Source organism: Paralichthys olivaceus, chromosome 18 (assembly GCF_024713975.1).
Source record: "Paralichthys olivaceus isolate ysfri-2021 chromosome 18, ASM2471397v2, whole genome shotgun sequence".
NCBI lineage: Eukaryota > Metazoa > Chordata > Actinopteri > Pleuronectiformes > Paralichthyidae > Paralichthys > Paralichthys olivaceus.
This window is the reverse complement of record NC_091110.1, coordinates 887,237-902,247: the sequence shown is the minus strand read 5'-3', so window position 1 is coordinate 902,247 and position 15,011 is coordinate 887,237. Positions and strand designations below refer to the sequence as shown.

Genomic DNA, 15,011 nt, shown 5'->3' with positions numbered 1-15,011 from the left:
AAATACTTGTTCTATTACTACTACTACTTATGGTGAGTATACTGATGACATGATACTATTGTGATTGTTAACAACAGTATGTAACAATAATCCTATATAATGATAATATTTATAATAATATATTAGAAATATGTGTTGTGCTTCTGCTGCTGCTTCATTGGAAAAAAAAACATTCAGCCACTCGGCCCTGTCCAAGATGAAACACTAAAACACTTGACTTCGGCTAACAATAGTCTTTGGCTTCCACTGACTGCATTTCCATTGGATTTGCACTCAAAATCATTGCTTTTTAATGCTATGTGAGTGTGGGAATCATGGGGATTGTGACTTGATCAGGTGGGTGCAATGGTTTTTTTCGTCCACCAGTCATTCAAAGATAGAAACAGGCAGTGGCAAATCTAGATGATATCAAGAGTATAAATATTGCAGATATGGCGGGATGAACAGAATGAACGGTATAAATAGAAACAGAATTATCAGTGGAATAAGAAAAGAAATATGGAAATATGAACAGAATTACAGTAGAAATAGAAATGGGATGCTCTCCAAAATAAATCCACCACCACCACAACTACAAATGACCTGAAACGTGCTCCTAACACTATTCTGGAGGAACGATTTGGGCCTCCACATTTTTTTCACTCCTGACCGTCGCATTCATTATCATGATAATTTATTGTTCTCTTAGTTTATTGTTGTTGTTGTTGTTGTTGCTGATGCTGTTGCTGCTGTTTGGTGTGATGTTTTAAATCCATGTTTTATTTTGCTACAAAGGACAATGCCTTGAATACATTGATTTTGTTGCATTAAAATACAATACATAATACAATAGAATGAAATACAACAATATAATGAAATACAACCATAGAATGAAATACAAACATAGAATGAAATACTTGTTGCCCTTCAGATTCAGACGTGCTGACGTATTGCGGTGAGCGTATTGCGTATTGTTTCACTTCCGGTGTTAGCTACTGTGTGTTGTACCGGTCTCTTCTCCTCTTCGTCTCTCACTTTTCCCTTTCACATCTTAATCATTTAAGCTAATTCTAAGTTACTTTCATAGTTGTGCTATCTTGACTTGTCTCAGCGACTCGTTCATAAAATCACTGTGAGCTACACACTACCCGTGTTAGCTAAAGCAATTTAGCATTAGCAGTTAACAATGGCTTCTCCCTCTCACTCCCCTGCTCTCTCCTGCTCAGTGTGCTTGATGTACAGTCACTCCTCTGCCTCCTTTAGCGATAACGATACATGTGTTACATGTAGCTTATTTGCCAGGATGGAGGCGAGGATGAGCCTTTTAGAGTCGCGGCTCTGCACCATGGAGAGTAGATCGTGTAGCGATGTAGTTAGCCAGTCCCCAGTAGCCGGTGCGAGCCACATAGCTGTAACTTCTCTAGCCCCCCCGGGGGGAAACGGGGAAACAGCGCCAATAAAATACACTTGGTACACAAGTGGCCAAAAATATATTACATTCGTAGCGTTAAGAGACTACCATAGAGAATGAAATAGAAAAGTTAAGGAGCAGGGATTTCCGGTTCCGCTGTCGAAACGGGGAAACAGCGCCCCCAAATTACACCTCGGTGGCCAAAAATATATTACATCCGTAGCGTTAAGAGACTACCATAGAGAATGAATGAGAAAAGTTAAGGAGCAGGATTTCCGGTTCCGATTTCCGGTACGGGGCAACAGCGCCCCCAAATTACACTCAGTGGCCAAAAATATATTACATCCGTAGTGTTAAGTACTACCATAGAGAATGAATGGGGAAAGTTAAGAGAGTTAAGGCTTACTATACGCGGCCCGCTCGCCGCAGACCGGGATTCGATTCCCCGACGGGGAGAATAATTTTTCTTGACACATTCCTGGCGTTTACAAGTGTCCCCGTGTTGTTATTAAGTTGTTATTAATTATTTAATTCATTTGTTTATTACATTCCTTCCTTCTTTCATTCATGTCCCATGGAAATAACATTAACTGTATAACCTTACCGTAAAGTTTTTTCGTGGTGTTGCTAAGTTAAACTCACGCTACTTTATACTGTATATGCAGCAGGAACAGAAAAACACAGATATCGATGTTATTCTATATAAAATGCAAAGACTTTCCCTAAGACAACGTGACATACATATCTGTCAATTATGTTACTATGCCTCCCTGCAGACTCTCCACTTCCTGGCCCTTACTGAGACCTGGATCACTCCAGAAAACACTGCCACTTCAGCTGCCCTCTCATCTGCCTACTCCTTTTCACACCCCCTGAGACAAACAGATCGAGGAGGAGGAACTGGTTTCCTTTTCTCCCCCATGTGGTCCTACAAGGTCCTTCCCCTGGACCAACTTCCCAGATCTGCTGTCTCTGCCACGCTGTCTCTGTCACACTTCCCACTTTCAAACTGAACATTGTGGTGATCTATCGCCCTCCTTGTCCTCTCTGTGACTTCTTTGATGAGATGGATGCCCTCCTGAGATGCTCCCCTGACGATGGCACACCGCTCGTTGTCCTGGGTGATTTCAACATCCCCCCAGAGAAGCTGCACTCCTCTGAATTCATTGACCCACCGGGCCGGGTATCAACTCGGTCTTGTCTTCACAAGGTCCTGTAGTACCTCGGCACTCTCTGTTACCCCACTCACTGTGTCTGACCACCACACTGTCACTTTCTCTCTCCCCTTAAAATTCACCACCTCCCTCGCCCCCAGACCTCACACGGTCAACACCCGCCGCAATCTGAAATCCCTCACCCGCCGCAATCTGAAATCCCTCTCCCTCTGCTCTCGCCTCTACTGTTCTTTCCTCACTACCATCTACAGACCAATTTTCACTAATATCTACTGAGGAAGCCTCCTCCACTCTGCTATCCTCCCTCTCGAGGACAGAGAGCATCTAAAGAGGTGTCCTCTTTAGATGCTCTCTGTCCTCTCACCTCCCTACCGGCTGGATCATCTCCCCCCTCCCTGGCTGTCTGAATCTCTGCGAACCAATAGATCGGTGCTACGAGCAGCAGAGAGAAAATGGAGAAAATCACATCATCCTGATGACCTTGCCCATTACCACCACCTCCTCTCTGACTTCACCTCAACAGTATCAGCAGCTAAATCTGCCTTCTACCTGTCAACGATCAATTCCTCTGCCTCCAACCCAGGGATACTATTTTCCTTATTCTCTTCTCTTCTCTTCTCACCCCTCCTACTCCTCCCCCTCCTTCCTTCCTCACTGCTGATGACTTTCCAACTTACTTTACCAAGAAAGTAAAAGATATCAGCTCCTCATTTACGCCTATGCCCATCCAGAAAGCACCTCCCCCAAACCTCACCTCTGATGGCCTTACCTGCTTCAGCCCTCTCTCCTCTGAAGATGTTCTCACGCTAGTGACGTCTAACCGTGCCACCCCCTTATCCCTTGACCCGATTCCCTCCTCCCTTCTCCAAGACATCTCTCACGACACAGCTGACATCCGTAACTACAGACCTGTATCTCTTCTTTCATTCCTCTCTAACACACTGGAACGTGCAGTCTACAACCAACTGTCCTCCTATCTTTCAGAAAATTACCTCCTTGACCCTAATCAGTCAGGCTTTAGGACTGGTCACTCCACTGAGACAGCCCTCCTCATGGCGACTGAGTCGTTCTGTGCCGCCAGAGCCTCGTCCATCTCGTCAGTCCTCATTCTCCTCGGCTTATCCTCTGCGTTTGACAAAGTCAACCACCAAATCCTCCTCTCCACTCTGGCTGAACTTGGCATTGCTGACTCTGCTCTGACCTGGTTCACATCATACCTGACAAATCGCACCTTTCAGGTCACATGAAACGGCACCTTGTCCAATCCCTGCCTTCTGGAAACTGGTGTCCCTCAAAGCTCAGTATTAGGACCACTTCTGTTTTCACTATACACTAGATCACTAGGCTCTGCAATCACATCGCATGGATTCTCTTACCACTGTTATGCTAACTGTTCCTCTCTTTTCCCACATCCTCCTCCAGCACTCATGTTGTGACGTGCATCTGGGAATGTCTGGCAGACATCTCCGCTTGGACAGCTGCGCATCACCTCAAACTCAACCTTAGTAAAACTGAACTGCTCTTCATCCTGGGGAAAGACTGCCCTCATATGGACCTGTCAGTCACTGTCGAGGATGTCACAGTATCACTTTCGTCCACGGCAAGGAACCTGGGCGTAATCCTCAACGATGGACTGTCCTGCGCCCCCAACATCACTGATGTGGCCTGATCCTGCAGGATCCGGTCTTTCCTCACAAAAGACACAACACAACTCCTGGTCCAAGTGCTGGTCATCTCCCACCTGGACTATTGCAACTCCCTCTTGGCTGGACTCCCAGCCTCTGCGGCTAAACCGTTGCAGCGTATCCAGAACGCTGCAGCGTGCCTCGTTTATAATCTTCCCAAATTCTCCCATGTGACCCCCTCCTCCGTGACCTCCACTGGCTTCCTGTTGGGGCCCGCATCCGATTCAAGATGATGGTGCTGGCCTTCAAGGCGGTCAATGGAACTGCACCCGTCTACATCCAAACACTGGTCAGACCACATGCCCCAGCGAGAGCACTTCGCTCATCAGCTGGCCGACTGGTACCCCCATCGCTGAGAGCAAACAAAGCCCGCTCAGCGAAGTTGCGACTCTTCTCTGTTTTGGCACCTCAGTGGTGGAACAAATTCCTGAACAATGTCAGGACGGCAGAATTGCTTACCTTTGTTGGTGAAAACAGACACACAAAGTTGTTGTTGAGATCAATGCTCCTGATGCTTCTTCTTCAGTCAGTCCAGAAGAGAACTGGAGATGAAGCTAAAAACAGCGCCAACATGTTCAGTGTCCAGGAGTGTTGGGAAAGTGTTCAGGGCCGTTTAACTAAACAATCCACGGCTGCTGCGTGGGAGACCAGGGTCGATTCCCAGATGGAGAGGAACATATTTTTTACATAAAATGTCGAGAATTTCCTGTGAAAGTGAAAAAAATAAAAAGAACTGAATCCACACCTGCATCCACATTAAATGGGTTCCTCCCCTTCCATTCATCAAGTTTGGTAGAAAAAGGTTAATTTATTTTTTTAGTAATCTGGCAAACAAATAAACCAATAAACAAACAGAGGTAATAAATGGATCTTTCCAGTTATCTTCATCTGGTGAAACACCTTCTATCACCACCAGTTCAACCAGCGAAACACAGGTTAAGACTGGTCGATGTTTTCAGCACAGGATCTAGAAAAGAGGGATTGTAGAGGACACTGGCTTGAGGAGAGAGACGTGGAAAGCAGGGTGGATCCTTAATGAAGGGGGAAGCTTGAGTCTCACCACACATGGGTTAATAACCCGATCGACCTCATACGGTCCAATGTACCTGGGGGTCAACTTCCGGGACTCCGTCTGGAGGGGTAGATCCCGTGATGACAACCAGACCTTTTGACCTGGCAGGTACACAGGAGCAGGGGTGCGATGTCGATCGGCCAATTGCTGGTTGCGGGCGGTGGTGCGGATGAGTGCTGCCCGAGCCTCGCGCCAGACCTGACGAGCACGTCGGAGGTGCGCCTGGACGGATGGAACCGCCACGTCAGTCTCCTGGGCTGGGAAGAGTGGAGGCTGGAAGCCATTGGCGGCCATGAAAGGAGACATCCCTGTGGCAGAGCAGACCAGGGAGTTGTGGGCATATTCGACCCAGGGAAGGTGGATGGCCCAGGAAGCCGGGTGTCGTGCTGTCACGCAGCGCAGGGCCGCCCCCAGATCCTGATTGGCCCGTTCTGTCTGGCCGTTGGTCTGTGGATGGTATCCCGACGATAGGCTAGCCGACGCCCCCAACGCCTGGCAAAACGCCTTCCAGGTCCTGGCTGAGAACTGCGGCCCCCTGTCCGACACGATGTCCACGAGGATGCCATGTATCCGGAACACGTGATCGACTAGTAGGTTGGCGGTCTCGAGGGCGGATGGTAACTTCGAGAGTGGAATGAAGTGAGCTGATTTAGAAAATCGGTCCACTACGGTCAGGATAACAGTGTTCCCTTCCGAGGGGGGTAGACCCGTGATAAAGTCCACCGCTATATGCGACCAAGGGCGGTGAGGGATGGGCAGGGGGCGCAGCAATCCCGCAGGAGCCTGATGAGATGCCTTGCTCCGGGCGCAGACAGAACAGGCGGCGACAAACGCCTTGGTATCCGCCGCCATGGAGGGCCACCAGAAGCGTTGCTGCAGCAGGTTCAGGGTACGGCGACATCCAGGATGACAGGAGATCCGGGACGAATGTCCCCACTGAAGGACTGGAGATCTGACAGACGGGGGAACAAACAACCTGTTTGGTGGACATCCTTCTGGGACAGGCTGATCCCTCTGGGCCCCCTGGACCACACCTTCAATCTCCCATCCTGCTGCTCCCACCACACAGGAAGATGGCAGTATGGTGCTCCCAGACGTGTCCTCCACCGGAGGGGCAAACTGACGTGACAGTGCATCGGGCTTTATGTTCCTCGACCCCGGACGGTAGGTAAGGGTGAAGTCGAACCGCCCGAGGAACAACGCCCACCGAGCCTGGCGCGAGTTGAGCCTGCGGGCAGTGCGCAGGTAAGTCAGGTTCTTATGGTCGGACCAAACAATAAATGGGTGAGTAGAACCCTCAAGCCAGTGCCTCCATTCCTGCAGGGCCAGGACGACCGCCAACAGCTCCCGGTTCCCCACATCATAGTTTTTTTCCACCGGGGAGAGCTGGCGGGAGAAAAAGGCACAAGGGTGCTGCTTCAGGTCCGTGGTGGTGCGCTGAGAGAGCACGGCCCCCACCCCGGAGTCGGAAGCATCCACCTCAACAATAAACTGCAGAGCAGGATCCGGGTGAGTTAATACAGGAGCAGAGGAAAATAATGTTTTGAGTCTGGAGAACGCCACCTCGGCTGCCTGTGACCACACAAAAGGAACCTTAACCGATGTGAGCTTGGTGAGGGGTGTAGCAACTCTGCTGTAGTCTCGGATAAACCTACGGTAAAAATTGGCAAACCCGAGAAATCTCTGTAGTTGCTTTCTTGATGTAGGAGTGGGCCATTCGGCCACTGCCTTAACCTTGGCAGGGTCGGTCTTGATTTGCCCCTTCTCCACAATAAAACCCAAAAAGCTCACCGAGGATACATGAAAAATACATTTCTCCGCTTTGACATATAGTCTGTTCTCCAGGAGTCTTTTCAGCACAATGTTCACATGTTGAATATGCTCCTGGGTAGTACGAGAGAAAATCAAAATGTCATCAAGATACACAAACACAAAACTGTTAAGCATATCTCTTAAAACATCGTTAATGAGAGTCTGAAAAACGGCAGGGGCATTAGTGAGGCCGAAAGGCATGACCATATACTCAAAGTGTCCCAGGGGAGTGTTAAACCCCGTCTTCCACTCGTCCCCCTCTCTAATTCTCACTAAGTGATAAGTGTTGCGAAGGTCCAACTTGGAGAATATAGTAGCCTTGTGCAGGGGACCGAAGGCTGAGTCAATGAGTGGGAGGGGATACTTGTTCTTGACAGTGATATCATTGAGGCCCCTAAAATCAATGCACGGGCGAAGTGATTTATCCTTCTTCTCCACAAAAAAAACCCCTGCCCCCAATGGTGAAGAAGAAGGACGAATAAGTCCCGTAGCCAATGAGTCTGTGATATAGGTCTCCATGGCCTCTCTCTCCGGTCTAGATAAATTATATAACTTACTGGATGGAAAGGGGGCGCCAGGTAACAAATCAATACCGCAGTCATAAGGTCTATGGGGAGGAAGAGCTACTGCTAACTCCTTATTAAACACTTCCTGGAGGTGATGATACTCTGCCGGAATCAAACTGAGATCCACCGGCGTGGGTGGAGAAGGTGCGGTAGTCAAAGTGGAAGGAACGGCGAAGTGTAGACAGTGAGAATGACAAAATAAACTCCAATTAGTGATGGAGGAAGAGGGCCAGTCAATGTGAGGATTGTGAAGTTTTAACCAAGGGAGCCCTAACACTACTGGGGAAACCGGAGATGGGATAACATAAAAAGATATTGCTTCATGATGATTACCGGAGAGCTGAAGAGAAATGGGAATAGTGCGATGAGTAACCTTGGCTAGGAGTCTACCATCCAGGGCGAACACCCTCTTAGGCTGCGGCAGGAGCTGAGAGGGAATCTTTGACTGGGTAAACAGTTCAGAGTCAATGAAATTGTCATCTGCCCCAGAATCAACTAGGATAGACAGCGGAAGGGAGGTCTGATCCCAAGAAACAGTACCTTTCAGAGTCAGGCGAGGAGGAGACGAACCAACAGCAGAATGGCTCACCAGTGCTCCTCTTGTGGCTGGTGAGCCCCCCCTTTTGGCCGAGATGGGCAGTGCGTAATCCGATGACCGTCCAGGCCACAGTAAAGGCAGAGTCCACGGAGATGGCGACGTTGACGCTCTGTAGGTGTGAGTCTCATCCTCCCCAGGTGCATTGGTTCCTCGATGTCGAGGAGAGCAGGTGTAGATCCAGGAGGAATCCTGTCGGAGGAGGACGGCGGCAGCGGAGAGGGCGCAAGCCCCCGATGGTGAGGGCTCATTGTCCGCATCACGGGAGGGGTATGGCTCACCCTACCGGATCTCTCCCTGCGCCGCTCGCGGAGACGATTATCTAAACGTGTAGCTAATGAGATCAAATCATCTAGAGAGGTTGTCTCGTCACGAGCGGCCAACTCATCCCTCAGCTCGTCCCTTAATCCCCGGAGAAAAACCCCTTGAAGCGCTCGCTCATCCCAGCCGCTATCAATCGCTAGAATGCGGAAGTTGATCGAGTGGTTCGCCACGGATTTCTCTCCCTGACGAAGAGAAAGGAGCCGGCTACTGGCCTCCTTACTACGCAGAGGGTGGTCAAAAACTTTTAGGAATTCCTCGGTGAAAGAGGAAAAAGAAAAAGAAATCGGCGAATTACTGCGGGAAATTGCAACAGCCCAAGCCGCGGCTCTCTCCGACAATAAACTCATGACGAAGGCAATCCGCGACTTGTCTGTGGAGTATGTTAACGGCTGCTGATCGAATACGAGGCTGCACTGATGGAGGAATTGTCTACCTGAGCCTAACTGCCCTGCAAACCTGGCGGGTGTGGGGATGAATGGTTCCCGGGGCTGTGTGGGAAGAGCTACCGGAGAAGCTGCTGGTGGAGATGCTGGAACTGGAGCGGGAGCGGGGGCGAGCGCCGGAGTCGTCAGCGTGGAGAGGTGAGTAGTGAGCTGTTCCATGCGGCCACCGATCAGTGCCACGTTGGAGGTAAGGTTCTGTAGAGCCTCCATTACCTCGTTCAGGGCTCTCTCGTGCTGCCCAACACGAGTTCCTTGGGACGAGAGAGCCTGTCTGAATTTTTCCGCATCCGCGGGGTCCATTTTTTTGGCCAGATTATTCTGTTAGGCTTAGTTATCGGGTTGGACCCCAAAGCAGACGCGGACTGGTGGTATACGATTTAACAGAGTTTATTGATACAAACAGAACAGGAGCAGGCTGGGGTGGCAGGGTGCAGGCTGGCTCGATGATCCAGGGTGAGACGAGGATGAATGGAGGAGCAGCGAGGCGCACGGAAAGACTGGGTAGAAGGAGGGAGATACGAGGGTTAGCGAATATCCAGGAAACGAACACGGGAGTCGAGGACATCGACAGCACATGAAAATACCGGACGGGACGGAATAATCTGGCAGAGGAGTGGAGTCAGGACCAGGCTTTTATTGTGGGGATGATGAGGTGATTGAGATCAGGTGCGCCTCGTCGCTGCAGCCAGGAACCAGCCACGCCCCCCTGCCACACACACAACCTGCACCAAGAAAACAGAAAAGGGGAGGGGGAGAGACACCACAACAAAACACCAACAGAATCACCACAGTTCTCCATCTCATACATTATTATCTATTTGCTCAGGGTACTTTGTAAAAGACAAATAGAAGAAATATCATCTGAAAGAGGACAGCAGTTTTGCTCTGCTTCCACTAAATGTTGCTTGGTTAGAACCACTTCTTCCAACTGTCTGATTAAAGTTTTCATGTTTTCATTGTTCAGCATATTTTATATAAATAATATATAGATATAGATATATAAATTGTATAGATAATATCAATATACCTCTAGTAGCTGGGTTGAAGAAGACTGTGACTGTGTTGCTCCTCTTCATTGGAGGGATGAACACAAGAACAGCGAGATACTGTAGGACGAGGATGCTGAGCCAGTGAGGCACGGCACTGTACTGACTGGCCCTGAACTGGATGTTAGTGATGTGCACCGTCTCCAACAGACTGGCCGCCATCAGGATGAGACTGAGGCAGAAGAAAACGTCTGCAGGACACAACATACGACAGTTCAGTCAACTTTTCAATAACATCACGTATCTTAGCTATGATCTTGTGTTGGAAATGATGTATACAATAAAACCCGAGGAACCTGTTGTTCACAATAAATTTAACAAATTAATAATTTCTTTTAAAGTCACACTGTCCCGTTGACCAAATAATTGACACACTTTTCAGTGGAACTACTTTCTACCAAGAAATGTTCTCTTTCCAGCATCACAGGGGTCGGACACTCACTGATGAGAGGCGTCCCCCTGGTGATGGGCAGCAGGTTGTTCATGATGAGCAGGATGAGGGTCATCTTGAAGGAGGAGCGGTTTGGGGCCCAATAATACTCAAGATTAGCCGTATGAAACATCTTGCTGTGTGGTTGTTCAGGTATATGAGGGGCAGAGAAGATCTCAGCATGTAGATTCCTGAAAAGATCAATGGTTCAGTTACAACCAGTATACTACTGTTTACTTCCTCTATTTACTTTGTATTCCATTTACATGCTGAAAAACACATATGGGTCACAGTGTAGAAATTGTTAAATAAAACTTTTGACTGTCCTTTCACTTTGCTGGGGACAGTGGAGGGGGCACAAGACAACAATAGACTTTATTTGTACACATTCACATGGATAGATATAATCTTTTTTTTTTTTTTAGAGTTTATTGGTCTAAGCCAAGAAATATATCCTATATATCATCAAAAATCATGTACAAATACAGTAATAGAAAATCACAGAGATGGATGTAATTTAATATAAAAAATAAAGAGACACTGTGACACATACATCTGCCCGTCATTTATCTGGTCTTTAGTCAAACAGTCTCTTACCTTTGCTGAATAAAACACCTCACATGTGTAAAGTAGTTTTAGAGCAACATCTGCTGTAGTTTGTTGTTCTTGGGTCACGGAAGTTGAAGGAAAAGTTGAGGAAGAGAGACAGAGATGAAGCTGAAACAGCGCCATAATGTTCAGTCGCCGGGAGGGGCATTACGTCCATAGTGGCGATGTACGAGTTCTTACCCCTTTTGCAAAATAACTTCCGCAAAATTCCACCCCCCCAACCGAACTCCACTCCTCGCCCGCTCTCCGCTTCCCCAACGGGCGCTGACCTTCGGGAACATGTGCATTTATCAGACCCGTGGTGCCCCGGCTGCTTTGGTGACACTAGATGACCTCGAACTGATCGCTGGCCCTCGTGGTGGCGAAGTCTCATTCGAATGTCTGCCCTATCAACTTTCAATGGTACTTTTTGTGCCTACAATGACCACAGGTAACGGGGATTCAGGGTTCGATTCCGGAGAGGGAGCCTGAGATCAATTATTATTAAATTATTGAAGACCATATACGACAAAGAATGACATAATGTGCCACACTCACCGCTGTTCATTATCATATCTAAACAAATGGAGGCAAGATTTTTAAAATATATTTTGCATTGAAGAAATAATTGTCTGCATTCTCATTGAGCTCTATATCATCAAATCAGTAATGATTGGATGACTAATGTGCATAACAAAGACATAAATATTACATAAACCAATCCTTTTAGCCCAGTATTAAGTGGAACATAGTAAATTAAGTTAAATGGATACAGTCAAACACATCTGCAGAAGCATTGACAATTGTATTGATTTAATATACACATATATATATATATATATATATATATATATATATATATATATAAATATATAAATATATATATCATGGAGTATAATGCCATTTTCCAAAGCTATAAATGAGCAGCATATCGTTAGTGTCGTTAAATGTTAGTGGGTTAAATAATCCAATTAAAAGGACTAAGACAATTTTGAAAATGAGAAAACTTAAGGCACCTTTCCCAGGAAGAGCATGAAAAGCTGAAGAAATTTGGTTTTAGAAACACCTATTACAGTACTTGTAAACAAAGCAACAAAAGAGGTGTGGCAATTCTTATACAAAACTCAACTAAATTTGAATGTCTAAAAGAAATCAAGGATACAGAAGGACGACATATTATAGTGAAGGGGAAACTACAGGAAGAGATGGTTACGTTAATTAATGTATATGCCCCTCCAGAGAGTACTAAACAATTCTTTAAATCATTATTCCCAGTCATGGCCTTAAAATCTGAAGGTATAGTGATATGTGCTGGTGATTTTAATATGATAATGGATCATAGGGTAGACACAACAAGTATAAAAAGAAATAAGACACATATATCTAAATTTGTAAACATGTCGTTGAAGGAACATGGACTGGTTGATGTATGGCGTGAACTGCATCCGAGGGAAAAAGACTATACACATTACTCTACTTTATATAACACCCCTCGCCCGGGGAGTAACTCAATGTAGAACCGCCACTGCCCTTAAGGAAGGTAGATTGCCACCCTCATGTAATGAAGCAATCATATCTGTAATCCCCAAGGAGGGTAAAGACGCAGAATATTGTAACAATTACAGACCCATTTCTATGCTCAATTTAGATTACAAGATATACACATCCATTATAGCAAGGAGAGATCAGAATTTCATGACAGAATTAATTGACGAGGAACAAACTGGATTTACTACAGGACGACAAACATTAGCTAACATAAGAAGGACCCTGCAAATAGTAAACTCGATACAAATGAAGGAAACTAAGGCTATATTGCTGAGTCTTGATGGCGAAAAGGCTTTCGATGGCGTAAATTGGATATTTGTATATTTAACATTAGAACGTTTTGGATTTAACAAAGAAGCCATTAAATGCATCAATACAATATACCAGAATCCTATAGCTAGAATAAAAATTAATGGTAGTCTAACAAAAAGCATAAAGCTACAGAGGGGAACATGTCAAGGATGTTGCCTGTCCCCTCTCCTCTTTGACTTATACATTGAACCTCTGGCGCAGGCTATAAGACAGTGTGAGGAAATAAAGGGAATACATATTAAAAAACAAAAACATGTAATAAGTCTGTTTGCAGACGATGTAATAATATATTTAGAAAGACCTGATACAAACCTAACACATTTAAGCATATAAGTATATACGGAGACCACTCATTATATAAAACAAATGTGAATAAAACACAGAGTCTGGCTTTTAATCATACCCCTTCCCAAGAAATTACAAATGCTTATAAATGGAAATGGAACTCAGAAAGCATAAAATATCTTGGGGAAACCCTAACAAAACAGATAAACCATCTTCAGAAGATAATTCCAGCCATGTTTTCATTGTGATCAGATTCATATACAAATTAAGAGGATATTGAGAGATGGTCGACCATATCACTGGAGTTCAGTTCAAAGATTGACATTATTAAAATGAACATTTTCCTGAGGCTGTTGTATTTCTTCCAATCCCTTACTGTCAAGATACAGTTAGAAAGATTTAAAACCTGGGACAAAATGATATCGCGGTTCATTTGGAGTGGTAAAAAACCAAGAATAAAATATGGCACGCTACAACTGGCTAAGAATCGGGGGGGTATGGCACTCCCAAATTTAAAGGATTATTATGAGGCAGCACAACTTGGTCAAGTGGTGTGACAAGCATTATAACTCCAAATGGAAAGAGATTGAGATGAGGGTGGCTAACAAACCAGTGCAATCCCTTTTGGGCAACATTACATTGATAAAAACTACTAAAAGGTTCAATAGATCCAATAACCTCCCACACACTGACTATCTGGGCTGATTTCAATAAAAGGCATAGATTGGAAAAGAAAGTGAGATTGTTGAGCTGGATTGCATATGATGAAAGATTCAAGCCAAACTTGAGTGACCTGACATACAGGAACTGGGAGAGGAAGGGAATCACTGCCATGTGTACAATACTAAAGAATGGAAACATAATGTCTTTTCAGGACCTTAGAGAAATGTATGGATTAAAAAATTAGGATTTTTTTTAGATAACTACAGCTAAGGGATTATATTATAAGGGAAATAGGGAGCGCAAAAATATTAAACGGAGTGATAGATGTACAAATGCGAGTATATAATGGGTCAAAAATCAAGGTGGTATCTGTGTTATATAAAAACCTCAGAGACTGTACGAGTGCTTCAACTGATTACATTAGGGCTAGATTGGAGACAAGGCTGGTCCTGCAGTCAGGCCCCCAGTTCAGCCAGGCAGGGCCTCACAACCAGACACAGGTTAGGTACTAACTATAGGTTAGAGAGCGATTCAGAGGAACTTTATCAATACCTGTATCAAGAAAGATACTTATTAATGGAGGAGGTCGTAATTCATGATTACTCAGAGTAGTGAACCTGACTGAGTATAGAGACTTATTATAATGGCCCAGTAAAGTATATGAGTTGCTTATGGACGAGGCAGTTATGTGATCCTGTAAGATAACTATAGAATAGATTTTTTTATTTGTCTCTGAAAGAACATAGTTCCAAAGAAATCAGGTGTAATCATGACAGTGGATGTATAGTATATAGTATATAGAAGCATAGGAAGTGTCCATATCTCCATTTAGCTCAAAATCACAGTGAAAAAATATCACAACAAAACAGCTTCTAAATAAAAGTATTAGATTCTTGTGTAACCCAGGTTAAAAATCTGTATTAAAAACAATAAATTAGTTGATTGAATGAAGACAAGTGAAATTCATGGTGGAAAAATCAATTCATTAATACTACGTTTTGGTTAATAATAAAAAAACAGATGTTTATCTAAAAGGAGAGATAGAACCATAATAAAATAATTTATAGAGAGTTTTAG

The 15,011-nt window shown here is 45.3% G+C and overlaps 1 long non-coding RNA gene and 1 pseudogene across 1 annotated transcript in view; one reads left to right on the top strand and one right to left on the bottom strand.

Annotated features, from left to right (window-relative positions):
• Window positions 1-15,011, bottom strand: part of LOC138405483 (uncharacterized) — a 146,449-nt gene that overhangs the window by 42,452 nt on the left and 88,986 nt on the right. The gene's annotated exons all lie outside the window — the stretch shown is intronic.
• Window positions 2,023-4,941, top strand: LOC138405474 (uncharacterized; annotated as a pseudogene).